Below are 14106 nucleotides of genomic sequence, written 5' to 3' on the forward strand. Positions count from 1 at the left end.
CAAATCCTATGAGGAACCATTTAGGTAGAGTTGCCAGGTGGTGCCACCAGTCCATTAACGTATTGTACTGATGACAATACATTCATGTAGTGTTTTACCACTCCAGAATTGCTGCTTCCTAGTGACTTGTACATTTTAGAACCATGCCATTGCATGATTGAACTTTTTACCTTGTAGTTTTTGTTGACCAGTATGATTTGTACATGTAGAAGGCAAGTCTACAATCAATCCAGTTGCTAGGCGTTTGTTCAAGCCAGCAGAGCGGAGGAAGCCAACACTTGCCTCATTAGTGAATGGCCTATACGACAGCTGCCCTGAGGCCTGCCTCTTTCACTATGTGGACCTGGGAGATGCACCAAAATATGATCCAGGTAGTGACATCAATGTTGCCATTGGACAAGAGGTGGAAACATCCCCAGCTGTGCCTTGTAGCTTAGTAGATCTTGCAGCAAAACACGATACCATAGGTGTGTATTAGACTATTAGTTTTGTTTTCTTATGCTTTGTTGAGCAACTTTCTTTCATGGTGGAAAGCTAAATGTAAAGCTTTTGTTTTCCCACTTCAGCCTTTTACCATGAATAGTATGCATGGGTATTTTAAAATGACCTGTAAGGAAATAAAGTATGAATTTTAATATGAAATCTGTTTTTATTGGATTGCTTGGTTGTATTTCCAAGATGTAGCCACGTTCATAGAGAATCTACCTCAGTACAGTGATGGTGAGGTGCAGAGCCTTGAGATGTACACCAGGGGCCAATCAACAAACAGCAAATGATTAGACCTGAGAAAGGGCTGGATCACTGGTTCTGTTGCTCAAGAAGTACTCACCAAAGTAAGTATAATTTGGTTGACCAAAAACTTGGAAGTTTGTTTAATATTATGAAGTTGAAATCATGTCCTGCAGTATTACTGCTTTGCCAGGTACGACGCTTAAAGCGAGGACCCCAGGACACATCGAGACTGATACAGAAAATAATGGGTTACACAAGTGCCTCATCTGACCTGACAGCTCTAAAATACGGACGTTTGAAGGAACCAGTGGCAGCACGAGCCTACATGTCCCTCTATAAAGAACAGAGTCACACAAAGCCAATCTTCCAGGTCCAGTGTGGTTAAGTGGTGTGTGCCGACCAGGTCTATCTTGGGGCCAGCCCAGATGGCTTGGTTGAGTGCATGTGTTGTGGTCTGGGTTTGGTGGAAATCAAATGTCCGATCAGCATAGCCCATCTGTCTCCTCAGGATCCAGAAGCACACCTGGCATACCTCATGAAGGAAGATGGACAACTCAAGCTGAAACACACACATTCCCACTACACCCAAATTCAGGTATGTATTCGGAGTTTTCTGATTTTCCTCTGTTCATGCCATAATTTTTTTGTCTGTCATAAGTTTAATAATTATTTGTACTTTGGATTATTTTTTGCAGGTCCAGATGGGTGTCACAAAATGGACTTGGTGCGATTTTTATGTGCATACAAATAAAGGCCACCACCTGGAGAGGATCAAGTTTGATCCAGCACGCTGGAATGAGGCAAGTTGTTTTATTTTATTTTTTCAGAAACTGTGTCAACAAACAGCAGCGTAAGTCTTCAATATTTTTAGCTCTGTGTTGTCCATGGTCTGAGATACATGCACTCCCTATTTATCTGTCATTTCCTGTCATTTCCTCAGATCCAGCAAGCAAAGTTCTTCTTCACTGGTTATATTGCTCCGGAACTTCTGAACCCCCAGGTAATGAGCAAAATAACTAGTCAACAGACAGACAATAGACAACCAACAGGCAGTCTGCATGGACCAGTAGACGAAAGCACAGGTATTCACAATGCAGACTTAACTGTTGGAACTTTCTAGATAGTTTTTTGTATTCAGGAATTCAGGTACAGTACTGTTGTTTTGCCTGGGTTTTCATTGTAATTCTTTTTCAAAAACTGAACTTCGTTGCTTGTGCTGCCACCTAGAGAGCACCCATCTTGATCATACATGTAAACATTATTGAATTGCAGATAATGCAGCAGACTCGACTCAAGAACCTGACGCCAGAAAGTCTACCTCAAAACGCAGGTCAACAAAGAAGAGGCAGCGTACTGCTTGTGCTGCACCCATTTACTTGTGCGGTGTGTGCCACGAAGGGTGCCAAGATGAGCAGCAGATCACAGAGGAGTCTGAGAACAGTGTTGGGTGTGACAAGTGCTACCTGTGGTTTCACTGGGGATGTGTAGGATTCAGTTCATCAATGGATAGCACGTCATCTTGGCACTGTCCTGCCTGCAAATAATTGACAGCTATTGTGTGAACCAGCAATGTACTGTTTGGATATGCAAACAAGTGACTTGCATTGTTATTTGCTGTCATCAAAAGGTAGCTGTGACTCAAGATAATATTGCAAGGTTTCCTCTTAAAATAGCCTGTGCCCCCCTTTAGTTCCAGGATCAGTCACCAGAAAATACGGGCCAACGTGACACCAAGACGATGACATTCACGACGTCCCATTGGTCAAAGCAACGTTACGATATTTGTGACATCAGCACAGTAACGTTGGTGGCACGTTGGCTCGTATTTTGTTTGGCGGATCTGCAGACGGACAGTGCAGCCGCAGACTGTTCTGATGGTGGATCTTTAAATCCAGTACTTACAACTGAGATAACAGAACAGGGTGTTGTTTGACTCACTAGTGATATAAGTGTGCCTGGACTGGTATTAAACTGCAAGCGTGCAAACTAAACACAGGATATTTACCCATGGCACCACTGTGCCATGGGTAAATATAAACTGGCCACAATATAAATTGTGGCCAGTTTGTCTTATTTACTTCAGTATTATCAATTCAGTATTATTTGCCTACAACTCATTTACATGCAAGGCGCCTTATTTTCAGAGCCGTGAAGTTTTGTGGATGTAAGAGTTCAGTCACTTTGCACTGGAATAATTTTGATGCACCAAATTTTGTGGCTTTGACGATACTGTACTTCAGTGGCGGTCCTAGAGTGATTTACTCCCCGGGCGAAACCCCCTGCGTGTGCCCCCCCCCCCCCCCCCCCGCGCACACTAACGTGGCCATCACCTCCACCCCACCACCCATGAAAACACTAACTTCGTCCACAACACCCACAATCCCACAAATTAACTCACAACAGCTATTTTCAAGAACACATTTCCAGTTTTAATGACTACTGCAATAACAAACACAAAGAAATTGGCACAGTCTAATGTGTCATCATCCATGGACTTATCTGCAAGAGGAGGATTGTTTGCCCCAGTGCTCACTATCCGTGATGTGAAATTCCATCGAGTAGGAGCATTTCTGGGCAACCTTGAGCAGCCTGCAGACTCAAGAAAAGACATCCTCTTTGTGGATTTTGAGAAAAATGTGGCAAACCCAGACAGTGATGCAAAAAATATTCTGCACTCAGATAAGCATTTAGCCCCCAAGACAGAACCAGATTCAGTCTGTGTGCATAGTAATGCACAAACATTGCACTGGGGGCTATTGCTTTAACTTTGGCCTGCAAACCATTGAGAGCTGAAGCCATGACAGCAGCCATGGCTTCTTCGTAAGGAAGACTATCAAATGGCTTCGCCAAAATCCGGTCCACAACATTCAAATTGTCTACCATTATGTGCAGCTTGCTACCTAGCTAGCTCGCTAGCTGGGACTGGCGCGAGGCTAGTGTGAAGTTTGTCCTCCTGTGAGTGCTTTGTGGCGATGAAGGAGCTCAGCAGCACCCGCTGCTCGGTAGGGACAGAAACTGCGATAGAAGTCAGAAAGAGTGATAGAAGTCAGTCTCCAAACACAATCAATCAATCAATCAATCAACTTTTTTCTTGTATAGCGCCAAATCACAACAAACAGTTGCCCCAAGGCGCTCCACATTGCAAGGCAAGGCCATACAATAATTATGAAACACAGTCTACGTCTAAAGCAACATAACCAAGGGATGGTCCAGGGTCACCCGATCCAGCCCTAACTAGAAGCCTTAGCGAAAAGGAAAGTTTTAAGCCTAATCTTAAAAGTAGAGAGGGTATCTGTCTCCCTGATCTGAATTGGGAGCTGGTTCCACAGGAGAGGAGCCTGAAAGCTGAAGGCTCTGCCTCCCATTCTACTCTTACAAACCCTAGGAACTACAAGTAAGCCCGCAGTCTGAGAGCGAAGCGCTCTAATGGGGTAATATGGTACTACGAGGTCCCTAAGATAAGATGGGACCTGATTATTCAAAACCTTATAAGTAAGAAGAAGAATTTTAAATTCTATTCTAGCATTAACAGGAAGCCAATGAAGGGAGGCCAACACGGGTGAGATATGCTCTCTCCTGCTAGTCCCCGTCAGTACTCTAGCTGCAGCATTCTGAACCAACTGAAGGCTTTTTAGGGAACTTTTAGGACAACCTGATAATAATGAATTACAATAGTCCAGCCTAGAGGAAATAAATGCATGAATTAGTTTTTCAGCATCACTCTGAGACAAGACCTTTCTGATTTTAGAGATATTGCGTAAATGCAAAAAGGCAGTCCTACATATTTGTTTAATATGCGCTTTGAATGACATATCCTGATCAAAAATAACTCCAAGATTTCTCACAGTATTACTAGAGATCAGGGAAATGCCATCCAGAGTAACGATCTGGTTAGACACCATGCTTCTAAGATTTGTGGGGCCAAGTACAATAACTTCAGTTTTATCTGAGTTTAAAAGCAGGAAATTAGAGGTCATCCATGTCTTTATGTCTGTAAGACAATCCTGCAGTTTAGCTAATTGGTGCGTATCCTCTGGCTTCATGGATAGATAAAGCCGGGTATCATCTGCGTAACAATGAAAATTTAAGCAATACCGTCTAATAATACTGCCCAAGGGAAGCATGTATAAAGAGAATAAAATTGGTCCTAGCACAGAACCTTGTGGAACTCCATAATTAACTTTAGTCTGTGAAGAAGATTCCCCATTTACATGAACAAACTGTAATCTATTAGACAAATATGATTCAAACCACCGCAGCGCAATGCCTTTAATACCTATGACATGCTCTAATCTCTGTAATAAAATTTTATGGTCAACAGTATCAAAAGCAGCACTGAGGTCCAACAGAACAAGCACAGAGATAAGTCCACTGTCCGAAGCCATAAGAAGATCATTTGTAACCTTCACTAATGCTGTTTCTGTACTATGATGAATTCTAAAACCTGACTGAAACTGAGGTGATCAGTTAGCTGTTTTACAACTACCCTCTCAAGAATCTTTGAGAGAAAAGGAAGGTTGGAGATTGGCCTATAATTAGCTAAGATAGCTGGGTCAAGTGATGGCTTTTTAAGTAATGGTTTAATTACTGCCACCTTAAAGGCCTGTGGTACATAACCAACTAACAAAGATAGATTGATCATATTTAAGATTGAAGCATTAAATAATGGTAGGACTTCCTTGAGCAGCCTGGCAGGAATGGGGTCTAATAAGCATGTTGATGGTTTGGATGAAGTAACTAATGAAAAATAACTCAGACAGAACAATCGGAGAGAAAGAGTCTAACCAAATACCGGCATCACTGAAAGCAGCCAAAGATAACGATACATCTTTGGGATGGTTATGAGTAATTTTTCTCTAATAGTCAAAATTTTGTTAGCAAAGAAAGTCATGAAGTCATTACTAGTTAAAGTTAATGGAATACTCAGCTCAATAGAGCTCTGACTCTTTGTCAGCCTGGCTACAGTGCTGAAAGAAACCTGGGGTTGTTCTTATTTTCTTCAATTAGTGATGAGTAGAAAGATGTCCTAGCTTCACGAAGGGCTTTCTTATAGAGCAACAAACTCTTTTTCCAGGCTAAGTGAAGATCTTCTAAATTAGTGAGACGCCATTTCCTCTCCAACTTACGGGTTATCTGCTTTAAGCTACGAGTTTGTGAGTTATACCACGGAGTCAGACACTTCTGATTTAAAGCTCTCTTTTTCAGAGGAGCTACAGCATCCAAAGTTGTCTTCAATGAGGATGTAAAACTATTGACAAGATACTCTAACTCCCTTACAGAGTTTAGGTAGCTACTCTGCTCTGTGTTGGTATATGACATTAGAGAACATAAAGAAGGAATCATATCCTTAAACCTAGTTACAGCACTTTCTGAAAGACTTCTAGTGTAATGAAACTTATTCCCCACTGCAGGGTAGTCCATCAGGGTAATGTAAATGTTATTAAAAAATGATCAGACAAAGGGAGTTTTCAGGGAATACTGTTAAGTCTTCTATTTCCATACCATAAGTCAGAACAAGATGTAAAATATGATTAAAGTGGTGGGTGGACTCATTTACTTTTTGAGCAAAGCCGATAGAGTCTATAATAGATTAAATGCAGTGTTGAGGCTGTCATTCTCAGCATCTGTGTGGATGTTAAAATCGCCCACTATAATTATCTTATCTGAGCTAAGCACTAAGTCAGACAAAAGGTCTGAAAATTCACAGAGAAACTCACAGTAACGACCAGGTGGACGATAGATAATAACAAATAAAACTGTTTTTTGGGACTTCCAATTTGGATGGACAAGACTAAGAGACAAGCTTTCAAATGAATTAAAGCTCTGTCTAGGTTTTTGATTAATTAATAAGCTGGAATGGAAGATTGCTGCTAATCCTCCGCCCCGGCCCGTGCTACGAGCATTCTGACAGTTAGTGTGACTCGGGGGTGTTGACTCATTTAAACTAACATATTCATCCTGCTGTAACCAAGTTTCTGTTAGGCAGAATAAATCAATACGTTGATCAATTATTATATCATTTACCAACAGGGACTTAGAAGAAAGAGACCTAATGTTTAATAGACCACATTTAACTGTTTTAGTCTGTGGTGCAATTGAAGGTGCTATATTATTTTTTCTTTTTGAATTTTTATGCTTAATAGATTTTTGCTAGTTATTGGTGGTCTGGGAGCAGGCACCGTCTCTACGGGGATGGGGTAATAGGGGGATGGCAGGGGGAGAGAAGCTGCAGAGAGGTGTATAAGACCACAGCTCTGCCTCCTGGTCCCAACGCTAGACAGTCACAGTTTGGAGGATCCCAAAAAATTGGCCAGATTTCTAGAAATGAGAGCTGCTCCCTCTAAAGTGGGATGGATGCCGTCTCTCCTAACAAGACCAGGTTTTCCCCAGAAGCTTTGCCAATTATCAATGAAGCCCACCTCATTTTTTGGACACCACTCAGACAGCCAGCAATTCAAGGAGAACAGAAGCAGCTACAAAAAAAAAAACAACAGAAATAGAAGCTCGATTTGTCGCTAGTCGTTTTTAACAAAGAAAATGCCACTAAGAGGATTAGGAAAGTCTCCGGTTCAACTCATAAAAGAATGTAAATGCTCCCACGGATGTTTACACCAAAAGATCGCTGATTCGCTCATTTCGCTGTCAATCAAAAAGGGATTCAGCCTCAGACAGATCATCCAATCATCATGCAGAAGCTGAGCGTCCACTGCCCCATAGACCCTCAGACACACTGAGCATCCGATGGGCGGGACAAAGCCCAGTATTTATCCAATGACTCGTCTCGTTTCGCTACAGTCTTTGCTTCGCTACTGTTTATAGCACTGTGAAGCTGCGGGAATGAGTGAAAGGAAAGCCGCCATGGGACGGGAAGGTGGGGGCGCCACTCTGCCGTAACGTAACGTAACCACGAACCCCCCCATCAGGACAACCCCCCCACCCCGTTTTTTTTTTCCGCACGGTCGTGCTGCCCCCCCCCCCCCCCCCCCCCCCGCGATGCCACCCCGGGCGTCTGCCCGGTCGGCCTGCCTCCAGGACCGCCCCTGCTGTACTTTAATATCCAATTCATTCCCTATGTGTAAACATTTTGTGATTTGCAGTACCCATAACTCAGTGTTATTGTTGGGAAAGTGTAGGAACACGGACCCACAACAGGGGGCGCAAATGAACGGACAATGGAGGAAGTCAAATATCAACACTTTACTGTTGTGAAACACGCACAACAAACACAACCAATTACAATATCAGACAATAAGCCGAATCACAACGGTGTCATGTGGGCAGGCTCGAAGATAGGAGACGTCTGTCCAAGCAGAACCGGAACCACACGATTTCCCTCCGCCACCGAACCCCGGGAATACTGGAGCCGCCAAGTCCCGAACTCCCAGGTGGCCACTGCCTCCGCTTGTCGGATCCGGTACTGCTGGCGAGGAACAGAAACAGTCAGATGTGGGTGCGTCTGCACCCAGCAACACGTATGGTGGAAACACCACCTCCACCTCTCGTCAGGAAAAACACTGTAGTGCAGGAATGTGAGTACTTATCCAAAATACAGTCTCCTGCTGTTCTTCTCTCTTTCTGTGTAAAGGCAAAAAGTATTTAATGGTCAAAAGATAATCCGTTAGGCTGGATACGTTACCTCCTTGGTAGAGCGATATCTCGGCAAAGAGGTGGAGACGTCGTCCTGCTGATATACCGCTGCGGATCAGAAGATTGGTAACAGCTGTCGTAGGTGACAGCTGTCACCCCGGCTGCTCCTGTGAGACGGCAGCGCCCTCTGGTGCCTGGAGCCCGCACTCCAGGCAGGGTGCCCTCTGGTGGTGGTGGGCCAGCAGTACCTCCTCTTCAGCGGCCCACACAACAGGACCCCCCCCCCTCAACGGGCGCCTCCTGGCCGGCTCGCCATCGATGATCCGGGCAGGAGGTGGTGCCGGACCCGGAGTACAGAGGGGTGAGGTGTGATGTGGCTTGATCCGGGACACGTGAATGGATCCGCAGTGAGGCCGGAAGCTGAAGCCTCACTGCGGCTGGACTGATGACCTTGAGGATTTTAAACGGACCGATATACCGGTCCTGCAATTTAGGGGAGTCCACTTGGAGGGGAATGTCCTTAGTAGACAACCACACTTCCTGCCCTGGCCGATACGTAGGGACCGGGGTCCGCCGCCGGTCTGCATGGGCCTTCGTCCTCATCCGGGCCCTCAGCAAGGCAGAACGGGCGGCACGCCACACCCGACGGCACTTCCGTAGGTGGGCCTGGACCGAGGGCACACCGACCTCTCCCTCAACCACCGGAAACAGAGGAGGTTGGTACCCCAGACACACCTCAAAAGGGGAGAGGCCGGTGGCTGACGACACCTGGCTGTTATGGGCATACTCAATCCAGGCCAGATGGGTACTCCAGGCCGCCGGGTGCGCGGCTGTCATGCAACGCAGGGCCTGCTCCACCTCCTGATTGGCCCGTTCTGCTTGCCCGTTGGTCTGGGGATGATACCCGGATGAGAGACTCACCGTGGCCCCCAGTTCCCGGCAGAAGCTCCTCCAGACTTGCGAGGAGAACTGGGGACCGCGATCGGAGACGATGTCTGTGGGAATCCCATGCAGCCGGACGACGTGGTGGACCAGGAGGTCCGCTGTCTCCTGGGCCGTCGGGAGCTTCGGGAGGGCCACGAAGTGGGCCGCCTTGGAGAATCGGTCCACTATCGTGAGGATGGTGGTGTTGCCCTGGGACGGCGGGAGGCCCGTGACAAAATCCAGGCCGATGTGGGACCAGGGGCGATGGGGCACGGGCAGCGGCTGGAGCAGTCCCGAAGCCCTGCGATGATCAGCCTTGCCCCTGGCGCAGGTGGTGCAGGCCTGGATATAATCCCAGACGTCGGCCTCTAGGGATGCCCACCAGAAGCGCTGCCGGACAACTGCCACGGTTCTTTGCACCCCTGGATGACAGGAGAGCTTAGAGCCATGACAGAAGTCCAGGACTGCAGCCCTAGCTTCTGGTGGGACGTAGAGTCGGTTCTTCGGCCCAGTTCCGGGGTCCGGGCTTCGTGCCAGGGCCTCCCGGATGGTTCTCTCTACGTCCCAGGTGAGGGTGGCCACGATAGTGGACTCCGGGATGATGGGTTCCGGTGGATCCGACAACTCCGCCTTGACTTCTTCTTCATGTACCCGGGACAAGGCATCCGATCTCTGGTTTTTGGTCCTGGGACGGTAGGTAATCCGGAAGTCAAAACGGCCAAAGAACAGTGACCAGCGGGCTTGCCTGGGGTTCAGCCGCTTTGCGGTCCTGATATACTCCAGGTTCCGGTGGTCAGTGAAAACCGTGAATGGCACGGACGTTCCCTCCAACAGATGTCTCCACTCTTCAAGAGCCTCTTTCACCGCAAGGAGTTCTCGATTGCCGACGTCATAGTTCCGTTCGGCCGGGGTCAACCTGCGGGAAAAGTAGGCACACGGGTGAAGGACCTTATCGGTCTTCCCGCTCTGGGAAAGCACAGCTCCTGTCCCTGAGTCCGAGGCGTCCACTTCAACCACTAACTGGCGACTAGGATCGGGCTGCACCAGAACGGGTGCAGACGAGAAGCGCCGTTTCAACTCCTTGAACGCGGCATTGCAACGATCCGACCAGGTGAAGGGGACTTTTGGGGAGGTCAGGGCTGTCAGGGGGCTAACTACCTGACTGTAGCCCTTAATGAACCTCCTGTAGAAATTAGCAAAGCCGAGGAACTGTTGCAGTTTCCTTCGGCTGGTGGGTTGGGGCCAGTCTCTCACCGCCGCAACCTTGGCCGGATCAGGAGCGACGGAGTTAGGGGAGATGATAAACCCCAGGAAGGACAAAGAAGTGCGGTGGAACTCGCACTTCTCGCCCTTCACAAACAGGCGGTTCTCCAACAACCGCTGCAGGACCTGACGTACATGCCGGACATGGGTCTCAGGATCCAGAGAAAAGATGAGTATGTCGTCCAGATACACGAAGACGAATCGGTGCAGGAAATCCCGCAAGACATCATTAACCAATGCTTGGAACATCGCGGGGGCATTTGTAAGACCGAACGGCATGACCAGGTACTCAAAGTGAACTAACGGGGTGTTAAATGCCGTCTTCCACTCGTCTCCCTTCCGGATCCGAACCAGGTGATACGCATTCCTAAGATCGAGCTTGGTGAACATTTGGGCTCCATGCAGGGGCGTGAACACTGAATCCAACAAGGGCAAGGGGTATCGGTTACGAACCGTGATCTCGTTCAGCCCCCTGTAATCAATGCATGGACGTAGTCCGCCATCCTTTTTTCCCACAAAAAAGAAACCTGCACCCATCGGGGAGGTGGAATTCCGGATCAACCCGGCAGCCAAAGAGTCCCGGATGTAGGTCTCCATTGATTCGCGTTCAGGTCGTGAGAGGTTGTACAGCCTGCTGGACGGGAACTCAACGCCTGGAACCAAATCAATGGCACAATCGTACAGATGGTGGGGGGGAAGGGTGAGCGCCAGTTCCTTACTGAACACATCCACAAGGTCATGGTACTCCACCGGCACCGTCCCTAGATTGGGCGGGACTCTGACCTCCTCCTTAGCCTGGGAACCGGGAGGAACCGAGGAACCTAAACATACCCGATGGCAGGTCTCGCTCCACTGAACCACTACCCCGGACGGCCAATCGATCCGGGGATTGTGTTTCAACATCCAGGGGAACCCTAGAATCACACGGGAGGTGGCAGGAGTCACAAAAAACTCGATCTCCTCCCGGTGATTTCCTGACACCACCAGAGTTACTGGTGGTGTCTTATGTGTGATTGGAGGGAGTAGGGAGCCATCTAGTGCCCGTACCTGCACAGGTGAGGTAAGCGCCACCAGAGGGAGCCCTATCTCCCTGGCCCATCTGCTGTCTAACAGATTCCCTTCAGAGCCCGTGTCCACCAGTGCTGGGGCCTTCAGGGTTAAATCCTCATAAAGGATTGTAACTGGGAGTCGTGTGGCAATATGGGTGTGTCCCACGTGAATGTCTCGGCCCACCCCTAGCCCAGTCTCTAGGGGCGGGCGTTTGGTGTTTAACCGCTCGGGGCAGTCTCTTATCTGATGCTCTATCGAGCCACAAACAAAACACGCTCCGCGGGCCAGCCTCCTCTGTCTATCTGGTGCCCTAAATGTGGCCCTGCTCGTGTCCATAGCTTCGTCAGCAGGGGGAGCTGTAACCACACGGAGCGTAGGGGCCGTGGAGCGTGGGGAGGGCGGAACGCGGTCGGAACCGGAAGGGAGAGGGACGGCACGTGCCCGGCCACGCCCTTCGTCTCGTTCCCGACGGCGTTCTTCTAACCGATTGTCTAATCGAATAACGAGATCGATAAGCCCATCTAAATCCCGCGGTTCGTCCTTAGCCACCAGGTGCTCCTTTAGGACCAACGACAGTCCGTTTACGAAGGCGGCGCGGAGGGCAGTGCTATTCCAGCCGGACCTCGCAGCCGCGATGCGGAAGTCGACTGCATAGGCAGCTGCGCTCCGGCGCCCCTGTCTCATTGACAGCAGCACGGCTGAAGCGGTCTCTCCTCTATTTGGGTGATCGAACACTGTTCTGAACTCCCTCACAAACCCATCATATGTCTGAAGGAGCCGTGAATTTTGCTCCCAGAGCGCTGTAGCCCAAGCGCGTGCCTCACCGCGAAGCAGGTTTATTACATAAGCTATCTTGCTGGCATCAGTCGCGTACATAACAGGACGTTGTGCGAAGACGAGCGAACACTGCATAAGGAAGTCCGCGCACGTCTCCACACAACCTCCGTACGGCTCTGGAGGGCTTATGTATGCTTCCGGGGAAGGTGGGAGGGGTCGTTGAACGCCTGTGGAACGTCACTGTTACGCACAGGGTCGACAGGAGGGAGAGCCGCAGCGGCGCCCTGAGGGCGTGCTTCCACCTGCGCGGCGAGAGCCTCCACCCTGCGGTTAAGGAGGACGTTCTGCTCGGTCATTAAATCCAACCGAGCCGTGAAAGCGGTGAGGATTCGCTGCAACTCACCGATCATTCCTCCTGCGGACGCCTGTGCGCCCTGTTCTTCCATTGGCCGTTCAACAGCCGGTTGACGCCCCTCGGGATCCATGACGTTGGCCGAGATATCCTGTTGGGAAAGTGTAGGAACACGGACCCACAACAGGGGGCGTAAATGAACGGACAATGGAGGAAGTCAAATATCAACACTTTACTGTTGTGAAACACGCACAACAAACACAACCAATTACAATATCAGACAATAAGCCGAATCACAACGGTGTCATGTGGGCAGGCTCGAAGATAGGAGACGTCTGTCCAAGCAGAACCGGAACCACACGATTTCCTCCGCCACCGAACCCCGGGAATACTGGAGCCGCCAAGTCCCGAACTCCCAGGTGGCCACTGCCTCCGCTTGTCGGATCCGGTCATGCTGGCGAGGAACAGAAACAGTCAAATGTGGGTGCGTCTGCACCCAGCAACACGTATGGTGGAAACACCACCTCCACCTCTCGTCAGGAAAAACACTGTAGTGCAGGAATGTGAGTACTTATCCAAAATACAGTCTCCTGCTGTTCTTCTCTCTTTCTGTGTAAAGGCAAAAAGTATTTAATGGTCAAAAGACAATCCGTTAGGCTGGATACGTTACCTCCTTGGTAGAGCGATATCTCGGCAAAGAGGTGGAGACGTCGTCCTGCTGATATACCGCTGCGGATCAGAAGATTGGTAACAGCTGTCGTAGGTGACAGCTGTCACCCCGGCTGCTCCTGTGAGACGGCAGCGCCCTCTGGTGCCTGGAGCCCGCACTCCAGGCAGGGTGCCCTCTGGTGGTGGTGGGCCAGCAGTACCTCCTCTTCAGCGGCCCACACAACAATTATTTATTCTTGTTACTAGCAGGAAAGTCAGGATGTCATTTTATTGTTTCTGTTCACTTCCATTCATTTGTATTTACTGCAGTAGAATATTAGTAATAAATTTGACTCAAGCCCAGAATGCTTACTTTTAATATTTCACCAAAGGCAATTATTGATGATGCATGAAAACAGAAGAAAAAATGTAACGTTGATGGCATACTTGCAAAGGTTCTGCTTTGTATAGTAAAGATCTGACATCCTCGTACATGTACTTCGTACTACATGTACTTACGCAGGAACGTTCATTTTTGCGCGTCTTGTAAAGTGTTCAGTGTCTAAATTTTTATTAACTTTGGTTGAAACAATCACTTTAAATAACCCCACAAAAAGATGGGTCCAGGTTTATGCCACCACCCAGGGTGCCACCCACCTCCTCCTGAGTGAAGCTAAACAGATGCCTAGCCCAACAATGGTCTTTCCCCAGTCAAACAGACTGCAGTCTATTTCTGCAGCAGTGGCTGTCGTAAGTTACAAAGGGCACCACAT

Source organism: Thalassophryne amazonica, chromosome 11 (assembly GCF_902500255.1).
Source record: "Thalassophryne amazonica chromosome 11, fThaAma1.1, whole genome shotgun sequence".
NCBI lineage: Eukaryota > Metazoa > Chordata > Actinopteri > Batrachoidiformes > Batrachoididae > Thalassophryne > Thalassophryne amazonica.